This window comes from Battus philenor, unplaced genomic scaffold (genome assembly GCF_028537555.1).
Source record: "Battus philenor isolate CCGP_79_NKW_IND1 unplaced genomic scaffold, ilBatPhil1.0.hap1 SCAF_26, whole genome shotgun sequence".
Classification (NCBI taxonomy): domain Eukaryota; kingdom Metazoa; phylum Arthropoda; class Insecta; order Lepidoptera; family Papilionidae; genus Battus; species Battus philenor.
In genome coordinates this window covers 7,509,468-7,523,347 of record NW_027181689.1, presented here as the reverse complement: position 1 = coordinate 7,523,347, position 13,880 = coordinate 7,509,468, and positions in this window count along the sequence as shown.

Sequence of the window (13,880 nt, the reverse complement as noted above, 5' to 3'; positions counted from 1 at the left end):
AGGGGTTCTAGCAGAAGATTAAAAATCATTCCGTAAATTGTAGTCACCATTTAATTTTATAATTTTTAATCTTTTCATATTTAATCTTTTAAGTTACTAATATTTTTTTTATATTAATGTTTACCTTCAGTCTAGAAATACAAGGATTGAATTGAGGAACATCATACGTCTTATATATTCATACTTTGTTACAAGATCACCTATTAAAGAAAAATATTTTTTTTTCAAATTTTTTCGCTGAAATAACTTTATTTAATCATAAAAATAAAGTAAAAATTGCCAAAAAATGTTCGTTTACTCGTGGAGATAAACTTAATAATGTCAATGGTAGTCAAATGACGACCGTGACTATTAAAGGTTACTAAAACGAATTAATGTTATTGACATTGTGAAAAGAAGGTTTATTTGTTTTACTATATTTTACAAATAATCATTTTATCAAAGAATTTAAAAAAATACGAATATTTTAAAATATTGGATGGTTTTTACTTAAAACAATTTCAGACAGCTTAGTGTTGTTAATGGTAATAACTTAGGTAAGCAGTTTGTGTAAAAATGGATATTTCTTTTTGCTTTAAGACAGTTTTTGAAGGTTAAAAAAGAGGCTCTAGGCTATCTTAAGTGTCCTACATATCATGAAATATTCATAAAATGCGCCTTTATTTAACACGACCCTGTATGTTAGTCATAATATACAAACATAAAATCGGAATGGAAACCTGGGTCACAAATAGACAATGTTACATGTGGTTGTACATATTTATCTGTCAAATCGTTAATGTTAATTATAAAAGAGGAGATCGGCAGATGAGTTGTCTCTTCATTGACGTAGTTCGAATTTGCATTGCTTGCTTGAAGTGGCGGTGGGCTAGACTCATAGCCTACAAACGACGGCTTTTGAAGAAGAAAGTTTCTTTATTGGTGACGATAAGCCCATGGGAGGTCTCTTAGTTGGTGGACTGATGACATAGTTTAGTACAATATGCGAAATTACAGAAACTAAAAGTATTTTTAAAAGTATAGTGTACTACATCATTCCAGCGATGGCACTTAGAACCGAAAGTTCCTCAAGTGGCGACGATGAGCCGGTAGACGCGGAGTGGGTTGTTTGGTCAATAAGTGTACCAACGACATAATTAAGGTCGCGGGAATTCGCTGGATGCGAGGAGCGCAAGACCGGTCATTGTTGCAGTGGATGTATATTAAAAATTTATACGCGAAATTTAATAACCTACTCGTATATGTGTACCTTCCAAAAGATTGACGGGATATATTTTCGACATTATTATATAATTATATATAGAATCATCATCATTTATTCCTGTCCCCAAGATGGGGTAGAGGGCGTCCACAGTACGTCGTTATTCTGAGCGGTCTTGATCTTCGCGCTTTACTTCGCTCCACGTCGATCCAACTGCCTTCACTTCCGCAGTGATCGCCGCCAGGTTTGCCTTAGGCTTCCACGTCTTCGCTTTCCTTGAGGATTCCATTATAGGGCTTGCGTTGGTATGTGACCATATATATATAGGATAAGAAGTGTAAATAAATAAATGTAATCTCAATATATTTTTAGCCAAGATGACATTTAAAAATAGTGGGTGAGACGACGAGACAAAGGTAATATATAACAGAGAGATAAATAAACTTGCAGATGCCATCAAGCGTGTAGTAATAAACCACTGGGCGGGCTATGCACACAGAAAACACGACCCAAAGGGAAAAGCGGTTTTAAACGGCTGCTTCGAGAAAGTAATAATATCTGAGGCTGTACACAGGTAGTATAATAACAGTGGAGTCCGAATCAGATCTACATTAACGTACTCCAAGAAAATTAAGGAAATGGTAATTAACACCTATTTTCATATGAAATTGCTTAACAATTTTTGTTATTTTATTAAGTAGTTTCTTAAAAAAATTATGTCAATTACAATAAAAAATAAAAAAAATAATTACAACAGATAGTCTATGAGCAGCTGTAGCCAAGATTACTGAGACTTGCGATCGCAGGTTGGGAGTTCGATTCCTGGAACACAATCTTATATAATTCACACTTTGAACATGAATCATTTAGGAGAGCAACTACTCACAAGCAAGTTTCCAGAGAATAGGCAGCAGCGTCCTATGAGTACCAAAATACTACACTCTGATTTCCAACTCGCCTGCGAAGCGTGGCGATTATGGAATATCCTCCTATAGATATTTTCGGGAGAGACCTTGCAGCAAGCGCCACCGGTCTGAAACGACGATAACGACAATATAGATAGTAGTATAGTTAAAAGACTGTTTAGGTACTATAATAACGTTAAACAATTTGAGTAATTGTTATACATACATAAAAATATATGCTCTGTTTTGGTTGATGGCTTATAGAAGAAAATATACAAAAAATATCCGAAAGTATAATTACTATTGAAACTATGTATTTGGCAGTTCCGTATGAACGTCGTGTGTCTGACAGTATACGCGTTGCATATTTAAATTGTCATTAAATTACTATATCAGTAAGTATAAATTTAAAGTGCTGCTGCAAAATTTATTACATTAATTTATATTTATTACTGGAATGCTCAAGTCTAAAAAAATTCTGGTAGTACTATCTATTGAAAACATATATTAATAATTAAAAATAAATATTTCATTCAGATGTGTGTTAAGAAAATTATTTAAATAAAGTGTACTTGTATTTAAAAGATGCGTTTATTTACGGCATTGAGATAACAATTAGCCGTGGATGTGTATTGACTATTCGCGAACAATTGTATAACGACGCGATCACTCAACTAAAACTCCGCGAACACCTTAAGTGTTTACGCCACGTACTCTACTTCTCTTCGGTGGTCGACAACGTGTCGGCTATCGCTTTGTTATCGCTTCGCAGACGAGACGTCAGACAAAAACTCCTGTCCTCTCTCGAGACACGTCCTTAATTCCCGCGGTCAGTTCGACGCGAGGCGAGGAGGTAAGTAAAAAAATAATAAAGCCACCTGAAGGACAAGGTTCTGTTGTAGTCGGTGTTTTAAAATATATATTTAATTTTTTAATTAATAAATTAAAAGTAATAAAGAAGTTTATAATTAATTAAAAACTTAAATATTAATTAACTCTTTTTAAAAAAGTTCGTCCTTTCGGCAAAGTTAAACTAAGATTAATTTTAAGCCTTTTTAAGCCTCATTATTCACGTAATTAATTACATATGTAGAGACTTCTTTTTCGAATATGATATAATATAACAAGAGCCCAAGAGTTCAATGTTTCCAAAACAACCACTTTGAAACATAATAATAATATCACGATAATCTTTACTTATTAAGTACATTTCCACTATAACGAATCATGAATGAAAAAGTTTTAAAACGAACGAATATTATCGACACAGTCTAGCGGTTTAGCAAATTGAAGTGGCGGAGGGCAGGCCACATAACGACCAGAACAAATGGGCACTAGAGACTTAATATTCTTAAGTTATAATATTTGAAAAATGTAATTTATGTAGGCGACTAAAGGAGAGTGCGAGTTTCTTTGATTTTTTTTTGGTATAACGTTTTCGACCTATTGTAATGTATCTGTTCTATCCACTCAAGCATGCGTTCATTGCTTGAATGTTATCGAAAACGGAGAAGATAATTTGGACTTTTGTGAAGGAATGAAGAGATAGAAAGAGAATGTTCTATTCCTATCTCAGCAGATGTCTGCTAGGATTCTTTGTGAACGCCATGATGATCGTTCTTGCGCTGCTCGCATCCAGCGATTTTTTAACAATGTTAATGACAATATCGTCGGTTCGCTTAGTGGGAGGCCAACTGGCGCCCCATCTAAGGGCTTGTAGTTGCCATTTGAGAACCTTTCAGCCCCATGGATCATCGTTGGAATGTTGCAGTACAATAGCAATTATTATAATTAAAAAACTTTTGCTTTTCTGTCATTTCGTGAATAGCGCGATGTCGAAAATTTAATCCCGAACCGTAAGTATTAAATTTGTGGGGAAACTTAAAATGTTATGAAACGTATTCCGTAAACTTTGGCAAAGATTAGTTTAATTAAATTGCGTACAGATCTTTGACTTGATTGCAGTTGCCAAATCATAGCCGTTGTTACTATAAGCAAAAAGTAATTATTAATCGAAATAAAAAAGTTTAAAGTAATATATATATTTTTGACTGACTTATACTGCTGCCAGCATTTCAAGATTCTGCAGGTGCGAGAAAGTCGGGCGCTGAAGGTGCTTGGCCTAAACATCTTTTAAGGTATCAAATCTTGAGGTCTCCCTGGGAAGCCACGGCTCTGACCGCTACATACTACAATGGGAGGCCTTATATCGGCTTAGGCGGACGCTCCATGAAATGACCAGGCTCAATTTTACCTACATGTAGACGTATGCTTACCTTGTTATCGCTAAAGAATGAGATAGGTTGTACATTTCCTGGTATTATTTTTGCCTCGTACCTGTTCAGCATGCATAATCAAGGGCATCCGAGAGGGTCGAACCTCTACTTGGTTGCTGTTACCTAGTTAAGGTTACTACCACTTCGGAAAGCGTTAGCGCTGGGAGAAGAAGTGGGGGAAGCATGGAAGAAGAAGTGGAATAGCCAGTTCCTAGCGACCCTTGTTATATTTGACCTCGATCCTGACGAGGTCGATTGGTTTTCGAACGGCTGTCATAAATATATTAAATTGACACATAGCAATTTACAAACTGAAATAAACAGTCTCTAAAACCGTAAGCGAAACTCTGAAATAAATCAATGAATAACAATTTAATGGTACGAAGATATAGAATATTCATATTTTATTTTTGCAACAAAGAGAATCGAAACAATGACTTCAATCACCCATTCAAAACAGATTTGCCGCTTTTCGAATGAAAGCGTTGCTTACTTCATTCATACTTTTTTAATGTATAATATTTTTGTAACGATTAAAATGTAAGACAATGCTTTCTTCTTAGCCATTACCGGACTTTTGTATCGTGAACTTAAATGGATATTTACACAGATAAAACAAAATATTTGTTATTAATATTTCATTTATGTATAAACTATTTGTTTCAAAAATGTTTATTATATTGCCTGTTTTTAGTTTTACATCGTTTTCTACGATTTTTTTAAAAAAAAAAAGGTGAAAATTTATTTTTTGAGACATATTGAAGAACAGGCGAAAAGACCTCAGCCAAACTACATATATTTTTAAGAGAATATATATTTACATCTTTAATTAACAATTAAATAGCCTGCAGGCAAACATATCTTTCCCAGGGTGCTTTTCAGCTTCGCAGGGTGATTTTCTATAAAGTTATTTGTAGTATAATAACTCTTAACATGCAAACGTTTTTTTTTGAAAATTTTTAAAAGCGCAAATAATGCTCATAGAAAGATTTAAAAAGTTAATGTATCCGGAACTTTGGTACAAAAAGTCTTTATAGCAATTATTAACTAAAAGTACTGTTTGCAATCTTTAAATTAGACTAACTATTGCGTTTGTAGTTGCCTATGATCTCGTATGCCCTTTGCATTTATCATTTTAAACGTACGAGCATGTCATTTGTATTTGTATTTAGTTAGTTAATAGTTAAATTTAAATTTAAAGTTAGATAGTAACAAGGACAGATACTAACTGGCTCTACTGAAGCAGTGTGCTGAAAAAGCGTCCAACATCACCGTGCATCGTAGAATTTTCACTAAATAAAGCCTGAAGTAAAATGGTAGCGTATATATGTTTGGCCACAAAACTCAGTCAAATGGAAGCATATAAGAAGAACCTATATATCCTCTATTTATAGTCTCTAGTCCAGAATTCATTGTAGAAAACTTAAAAAATAATTAGTTTGTACAAAAGCCGATATCAATGTGTAAATTTAAATAATAAATTGCGAAAGTAGTTAGTACGGTAACAGCTGGAAATCTAGGTTAATCGAATTCTACCGAGCGAGAACTTTTTCTTCTATGACTTATTTCTATGAATAATGTAGTCGAGGTAAAACTACGTAAACTTTCAGGAAACACACGTCTTTATTTACGTAATAAGTAAATTATTAAAACACATTTTATTTTTTTAAGATACAAAACAGACTCTTAAGCAAAGTAATATTTCTCAATGTATAAAATATAATTTTTACTATTATCTCTATGGTTAAAATTTAATCTCCATCTATCTTCTTCGACCGGTTCCTAATTTTTTGTACATGAGCGTACTTTTACCATTTTTCATTTGTATATAACATTTTATACTTGTCATGGTAAGTGCGGATATATCTTTATACATCTATTATTTATTTACATTATTATCTTTTGTACTTGTTATAAACTGGCGCGAACAATTTAATAGTGTTAGACTTCATGGATGTAGCCGGCGGCCTGGGTAAGCTTGACGTTTGTCTATTCGCTTAAACCTGCAGCTCACATACCTCATAAGGTCACCAACACTACCACGAAAGTAATAACATAATGATTTTGTTTTGTTTCGACAAGGAAAACTTTTATATGCGAAGAAATTTATAATAACAAATTTTACCCAGAAAAATACCTTCATTCTTGGGAATTTGGGACAGGCCTCGATCTCCCACGATACTAGTGATCTTCGATACCATGTAGAAACCTATCTGTACTAGAGGAAAGCTCCACCTCTAACTGCACTCTTGCTGGTAAAAACCAAACATGAGACAACTTTATGTTGTTTTTCTTTCCGAGTAGGCCTTGGTAGCCTGTAGAAATTCTCTTCCAGCATCCACGAACTCGGAGTCACTTTAAATAGCTTTCTACATTTATATTAAAATTACACAGACATTAAAGGTAAATTACAGAAATTAAAGGTAGCTAATAGGCCTCCTTTAAAGATATCGATCGGGGGATAAACCATAATTGCCACGCACCGCAGACCGGTTTGCAATCGCAGTGTGATATTGTTGTATGTATAGGACTGTGCTGCCAATCCTCTGGAAACTTATTTGTGAGCAATCCTATATAATTAATGTACAAAGTATGAATTATTTAAGATTATATCCCGGGAATCGAACTGGCTATGCCGTTATATAATTTAAAAAACCATATTTGTGAAACAGTGTTTGTTGGTAAATAACATAGAAAACACTATTTAGGTTTAAATATAGGTTATCAGTATTATCATAGTAAGGAATGTTTCTAAAATAAAAACAATAAAAACGACTTGAAAACATACAGCTTCCTTTAAATGAATTTCCCGATTTAGTTCAAAATAGATAAACTGTATGAGCATATTGAACGGTTTGCATGGTGTGTTACGTTAAGCCGTCGAAGCCGGTACTTTTTATAGCGTAGATTAACATGATATATGAAGCTGCAATATTTAAAAATGACCGGGATAGATACCTCTGCTCACCTATGTAAGTTTTTGTGGAAGTGCACACAAGTACAATATATAGTAGCAACTATTAGTCACTGTATACACATGTTTAGCGTCGCGTGGCATGATTAGGGTATTACCAGCTTAATGTAAAACATTCGGTTTAAAATATTATTGTACTGTAGTATATGTAATGACGTAAATAACTAAAAGATTACAATATTAACGTCGATGTGGTCTTGATATTCCGGAGAACAAAGCAATTCCATACTTTTAAAATTATACATTTTTATGACTTTATCTTTCGTATCGTAAAATAGATTTTTTATTGACACAAGCAACTTATGATTCAACTACCATATTAGTTTGTTGGTTTTATATTCCTGTGAGTTAATGAGTAAATTTATGGTACATTAAAATTTACACTTTTCAATAAGTAAATTAAATTATTACTTTTACTATCATATCTATAGTTCAAAATCATTCTATATTTTCTTCTCTAATATTTTTTCGTAAATCTTAATTTTTCATATCCATCTTAGAACTAGACATGTTTCTCAGGTTTATGATTAACTCGTCTACACACTGTAAAACCTTATGTCGTGGTATAAAACATAGGTTCACCATTTTATATAAGTGGCCGTTAGACATTTTTTACTTTTCCGTTATAAATCACATTTTATACTTGACGCTGTGTTAGCAAACCCATCTTAAGATATTCATCATCATAATTCTATGTTTCAGCACACGGAATGAGGAAATTTCAATATTTTTTTTTATTAAAAGAGAGAGAGAAGATGCAGTGTTCTCGTGAGAAGGCTCCGTAGCACTGGCCACTATATGCAAAATACTTTTTATTGCCGAATTTAACGTCGATTTAAGTTCTGGCGCAGTGATGTAGTGTCTGTCTATTTAGGTCAAAATTCTAAATAGTACTTGATTTTAAACAGTGTTTATAAATATGTAAACATATCACCTCGATCATACCAGGTTTTCTTTTTCAGCGCCATCAAGAAGTACGCCGCAGTCACGTGCGGTCATTCACCGCCAAACGACCTAAGCGAATATGTTGTTATATAATTAAATTTTTTTCTAAAAAGGTTTTAATGTCGTTGTCTGCCGCTTTCATAAACTGAGCATTCACGCGAAAGGATTATATTTACGTAGCCCGAGTGCTGAGCTAACACTTGAATACTAAGCGTGAATGGCTGGCTTTAGCATTATAGTGTACGGAATTTTCGGAATTCCGCTTCCCGCGCGAGTGCGAAGCGCCGCATAATAGGATTCCCGAGCATTCAACAATTTCATTCAGCAACCAATATACATTGTACGCAAATTATGTATGTATGGAATTCGCTTCCTTTGATAACCGCACTTTGTACGTGTATGTAGTATTAATTGTGATAGATTATACTTTAACATATCGAATGTACATCACCATATAATTAGTACCTATAGAATAACAGACATTATTTCTTCTTATCTATAAAAACAGTGCTGGGTATTTAACTGAATATATATTACATTTACGTGGGTATGTCCCCGCTTTAGGTAGACCAAAATCTTTTGACAGTTTTCATTGCATAATTTAAAAGTTACAAAAAGCACTCCAAGCTACGGTTGACAAGTACGGAATGACAGAGAACGAATATAATTCGTTGGTTGCTTATACGATCCCCAGGAACATACTTTAGTATTTTTATCGCCAAGTAGAGTCAGCTAAAAATAAATAAATAAAGGCATAGGCCTCTTTCAGAAGTATTTATGGAGGGATATACCACAATCGCCACGCTTGGCAGGTGGATTGACGATCGCATGATTTACATAACATTGTATTCCGAGAATCAAACCCGCGACCTACGATCGCCGGTCTCAATCCCGTACCGCTGGACTACCACTTATCAAATCAATGCATTTAAATTTTTAGATTCATTTATTTTACTATCCACTTTAGATTATTAGTGGTCACTTATATTGTCATAATAAATATGCCAGAATAGATAAATTTGATAGATATAAACTTCAAATTTAATTCCCCTATAATGCCATCTTTAGATTTAAAATCTGCGAGAATTTAGCTAACTCTGTTGGTATTTTTTTAGTAATACTTGTATGAACGACCCTTTTAAAATACTTAGTGATTTTCAAATACAAGCTTTATCTTAACTTAATAATTTAATTTTATTATAACGGGCCTATATCACTTGTGGACAATAATGATACGTTTGGCTAGAAAACGAAAAAAGGTTAAGAATTTTTATTTCTTTGTCTTTAATTTGGTAATTTAAGGCTGTTGAACAGGTGACTCATTTCAATTATTTAATATAGGTGATAGATATAAAAAACTAATTACTGTTTTGCAGAAGAAATTGGTTTGTTGTTTTCCTTTAGTTTTGTTTTCTGTATCTCAATGAATTAGTAAATAATGTTGAAGTAAATCGAAAGATAAATGTTACTTGTTATGCAATCGATACGTAATTGCGTAATATTTGCGTTAAAACTTCTCTTACAGCATCGATTACGAGTAACATTGTAATAAAGTAAATAAACAACAATAAGTTTTCCTAATCTCTCAAAGTATTAAGCTGTCAAACTAACTAAATTGATGAAATAATAAGGTAACTTTCAAAGTAATATTGTTCTTCGCTTTGAAACATTTTGCAAATAAGAAATTATTGTTTTAGTTGCAAGAAGAATTTACGCGAAATTCACAAGACGGAATGAATCAATAAGTTCTCTAATGAGTTTTCGTACCATAACATTATCGATCATAAAGTGCGTTCATTTGTTAGACATGTGTTTTTTACATACTGTTTTGCTGCCCAGATTAATGTATAAACTGGATTATGGTACAACATCATTTAAGCCTAGTATTCTACCTAATGTAAATAATTAAAAAAGTGGTAATTAAATTAAAATAGTTGATAATTAGTACCATAAAGACAACACTAAATAATCAAACCTAGACATTCTTCGCTTCAAGCTTTAAGCTTCTGATCGATGTGTCAAATAAAGGGCCGGGAATACATCGTATACGAATATACATCAATATTAATACATCATCTTCATTTCAGTCACAGAACATAGATTTTTGATTGGAGGCACATCCAGCATCTTTCGAAAACGTTAATTAGGTCGCCTGCCTATATGGTGGATTGACATCCTACTATATGTTTGCAGGTTGGTTATTTCCACACTGTTAGCCGCCTTAAAGTCCTATCGGCTGTCTAATTTGCGTGCTATATGACTTGACCACTATCGCTTCAACTCGTCAAACCAAGTCAAGCTAATCGGTTACTTTGGTTCGTCTGCTGATCACTATATTATATAACCCGAGCATAGTTTTATCTGTGATTTGTTGAGCGACTGCTTGTATTATTAATGTAATAATAAAATCATATTTATTAATTGAATAAATAGAATCTTGTTTATGCAAAAGCTATCGGATCTGAGCTCATTATCAAGTAATCATTGTAACCAGCGTGGAACGAAACAAAAATTATTCTTCGGCGGGCGGACATTCTTTCGTAATCCATTTAACTTTATCTTGACGGCGCCATTGTGAGCATTAATAATTGCAATTTACTTCAGTTTTGATTAATGGAAAAGTTTATTCAAAAAGATTAATGTTCTTTTCCAAAATGATTTAAATGAGTGTATATTTCTGGTGGATCCGTGGTTCTTGCCATTTTCTGGTAAGTAGTTTTCATATCTGATTTTTATTGCTAATAATCTATTTTGTATATAACACTATATTTATTTATAAATAGTCAGCCGTAGAAAGTCTTCTGCTGGCCACAAGCCTCCTGAATTTGGAGAAATTTTGAGATAAATTCGTCTCTACATTCATGCAGTGTTCTTAAATAATCTGTGTTCTTGAAAAGTTAATTAAGTTACTTTGGGAGATTCGAGACAAACGTATATTACCGACATGATCCAGAGAATTCTACATAGCCAGCAGATGCTGAACTAATGGCCACTGGGGCCTTTGGATCTGGAGTGAAGACCACGAATCATCAAGCGCATCGCAGGACGTCCACCTAAAATGTGGACAGAGGACCTGGTGGTGGAGGTTGAGGTTGTCAGGATATGTTAGAAGTAGTCCGCTTACTATTGGTCTTATAGGAAATCTATGGGTGAAGCTCATGTCTAACAAAGCACTTCTTGCGGTTGTTAATTATGGTGAAGAATTTACTTCATTACTGTTAGTATTAGCATGAACAGATGTTTCATCTGAAATATGAGGTTTAAAGGCACAACTACTCAAGAACGCATGATTTTCTGACTAGTAATTCTTGTATAGCATCATACTGTACCATTTCGTATGTAAAGGTTTTTGAAGATAACCGGGTTAAGAAGCGACTATGCTTTGAAATTGCCTATTAGTTTTCAATATACGAACGCGAAATTTCTTTCAACTTTATCAGCGAGTTATTCCAAAGTGTTTTATCACTTATAAATCTTTTACAGTATTGATGTTTTTTTAAGTATTATTTAATGATTTATTTATTTTTAAGTTAATATATATTATAGTTGCCAACAAAGAAGTTATTAATTTTATCGAGCCTTTAGAAAGATATAACAAGCTTCTCTATATTTGTAGTGCTAATCTTATGTAATTTTGTCATATTTTACAAAAAATAGGTACATAGGTTACGCAGCGAGATCGAATCAAAAATGTGGAAATCCGCAGTAGTACCAATATCACCGACGTAGCTTGAAAATTAGCTTGCCTGAAGCGGTAATGGGCGGAGCACATAGTTCATGCAACTGATGGTCGTTGGAGCTCTCTATCATGTATGGGTTCTCTACCACGAGCCGCGTGGGTTGGCTCACGGCTAGATGGACCGACGACATAGTTGAGATCCTGGGAAATCGCTGGATGCGGGTAGCACAGCACTGGTCAACATAGCGATTTTTAGTGAAAGCCTGTGCCTTTCTAAACCAACAGTTTCAGAATTGATAAATATTGCAATGATAACATAGTAAAATTAAACGTTTTCGCAATTCGGATTCCTATGTACTAAATTTAAATATAGTTTACTAACCTTCCTGCTGACGTTTTACTAAAATAAGTAATTGGTCTATTGTAAAAATAAATTGATGTAAGATTTTTCACAGTGATCACTTTATACAGAATGTTAAGAACGATATATAAAAACTTTAAAGATTAATGTTGACAAATGTGATAAACATTCACTCGTTTAAAGTTTTTACTCTTCTATTACGCCTGTATATGTCAACTATGTACTGTCATAATATTTTTTCACTTAGCTTTTCTTTAAAATAGTCTATACGTCTCATATTGTGTGTCACCCTAGACTATATAGCAAAAGTCTTTGACCAAAGTCTGACATCAAGGTGTCTAATCAAAACTACTATCTCGTAGACTTTTTTAAAAGAAAATAAAAACCGATTGCTTGTAGTTTGATAAAAGTAGCCACTTCCGCACATGCAGTGGTAGTCGTGCAACAAAGTGCACCACCCGCCAACCCGCTGATAAATGCGTATGCGGCAAACAATGCGAATTACACAACTGCTACCGTTAATTCACTCAACACGTGTTTCACTCCTCCACGGGGCATCTTCAGAAGTTATGTTACACCGATTAGTGCCAAACACAGAGTCCGTATCCGAGTGGCTAAATATTGGTCCTTTTCTTACTTAGGATGGATTTCCGCAAGGTACCGCCTGATTCCATTAAATATTTCGTAAAAGTCTTAAAGCTCGTTGCTGTTGATCATGATGGCGTTTAAAGGTTACTTTCAATTGATAATACGACTTAAAATATTTTGTAATAGCTATCGTTTTTGCAAGTCTCTCTTTCCTCCTACTTTGTTGGCAGGGACGTTACAGTATTGGGTTAAATATTTTTTTCACTGTTTTTTCTTATTTATCATTCTCCTTTTATTATTCATAATTGCTGTTTTCACTTTCCTTGGGTCCTTTAAAATTTCTTTCATTCATCACATTTTGGTTTTTTTTCGCACATCATCTTATTTTTCCTACCTACATTCCTTGTGAAATTTGGTTCTAATTACAGCATCTTTTTTATTTTATTTCTTAATAATTTTTCATTTACATTTTTATTTCTAATTTTACTTTTTATTTATTTATCAAATTACATCGATAGTTGACCCGGTATTTTATAACATTTTATGTTAACTCTTTATTTTAGTTCTTACTTTTGTTATTTTCGATGGTCAAATGCATCACTTCTTTGCAGACTTTTAGGAATGTATGGCGGCGTTTGTCGTCGTCCACGAGAAAGGTGACTGGTGACTTTCCTCTTCTATTTTCCTACCTATTTCCACCACGAGGTTAAGTTAAGTGGAGTCCTCTAAACACCGTACAGCCGGCGAAAATGTGCACCACGATCCACTTTCAGGTCACAGTTGAACGATGGACTCTCCTAAGATTCTCTCCTAGATTGTAGAGAATCATAGTAAAAGGAAAATTTATAAAATTTATCTTTAGACATTTGTAGTGTACTCTAATTAAAGTATCCGGATGTTTAAATCTACTGTAACTGTAACTACTGTCTACTGTAACCTAAGAGAGACTAT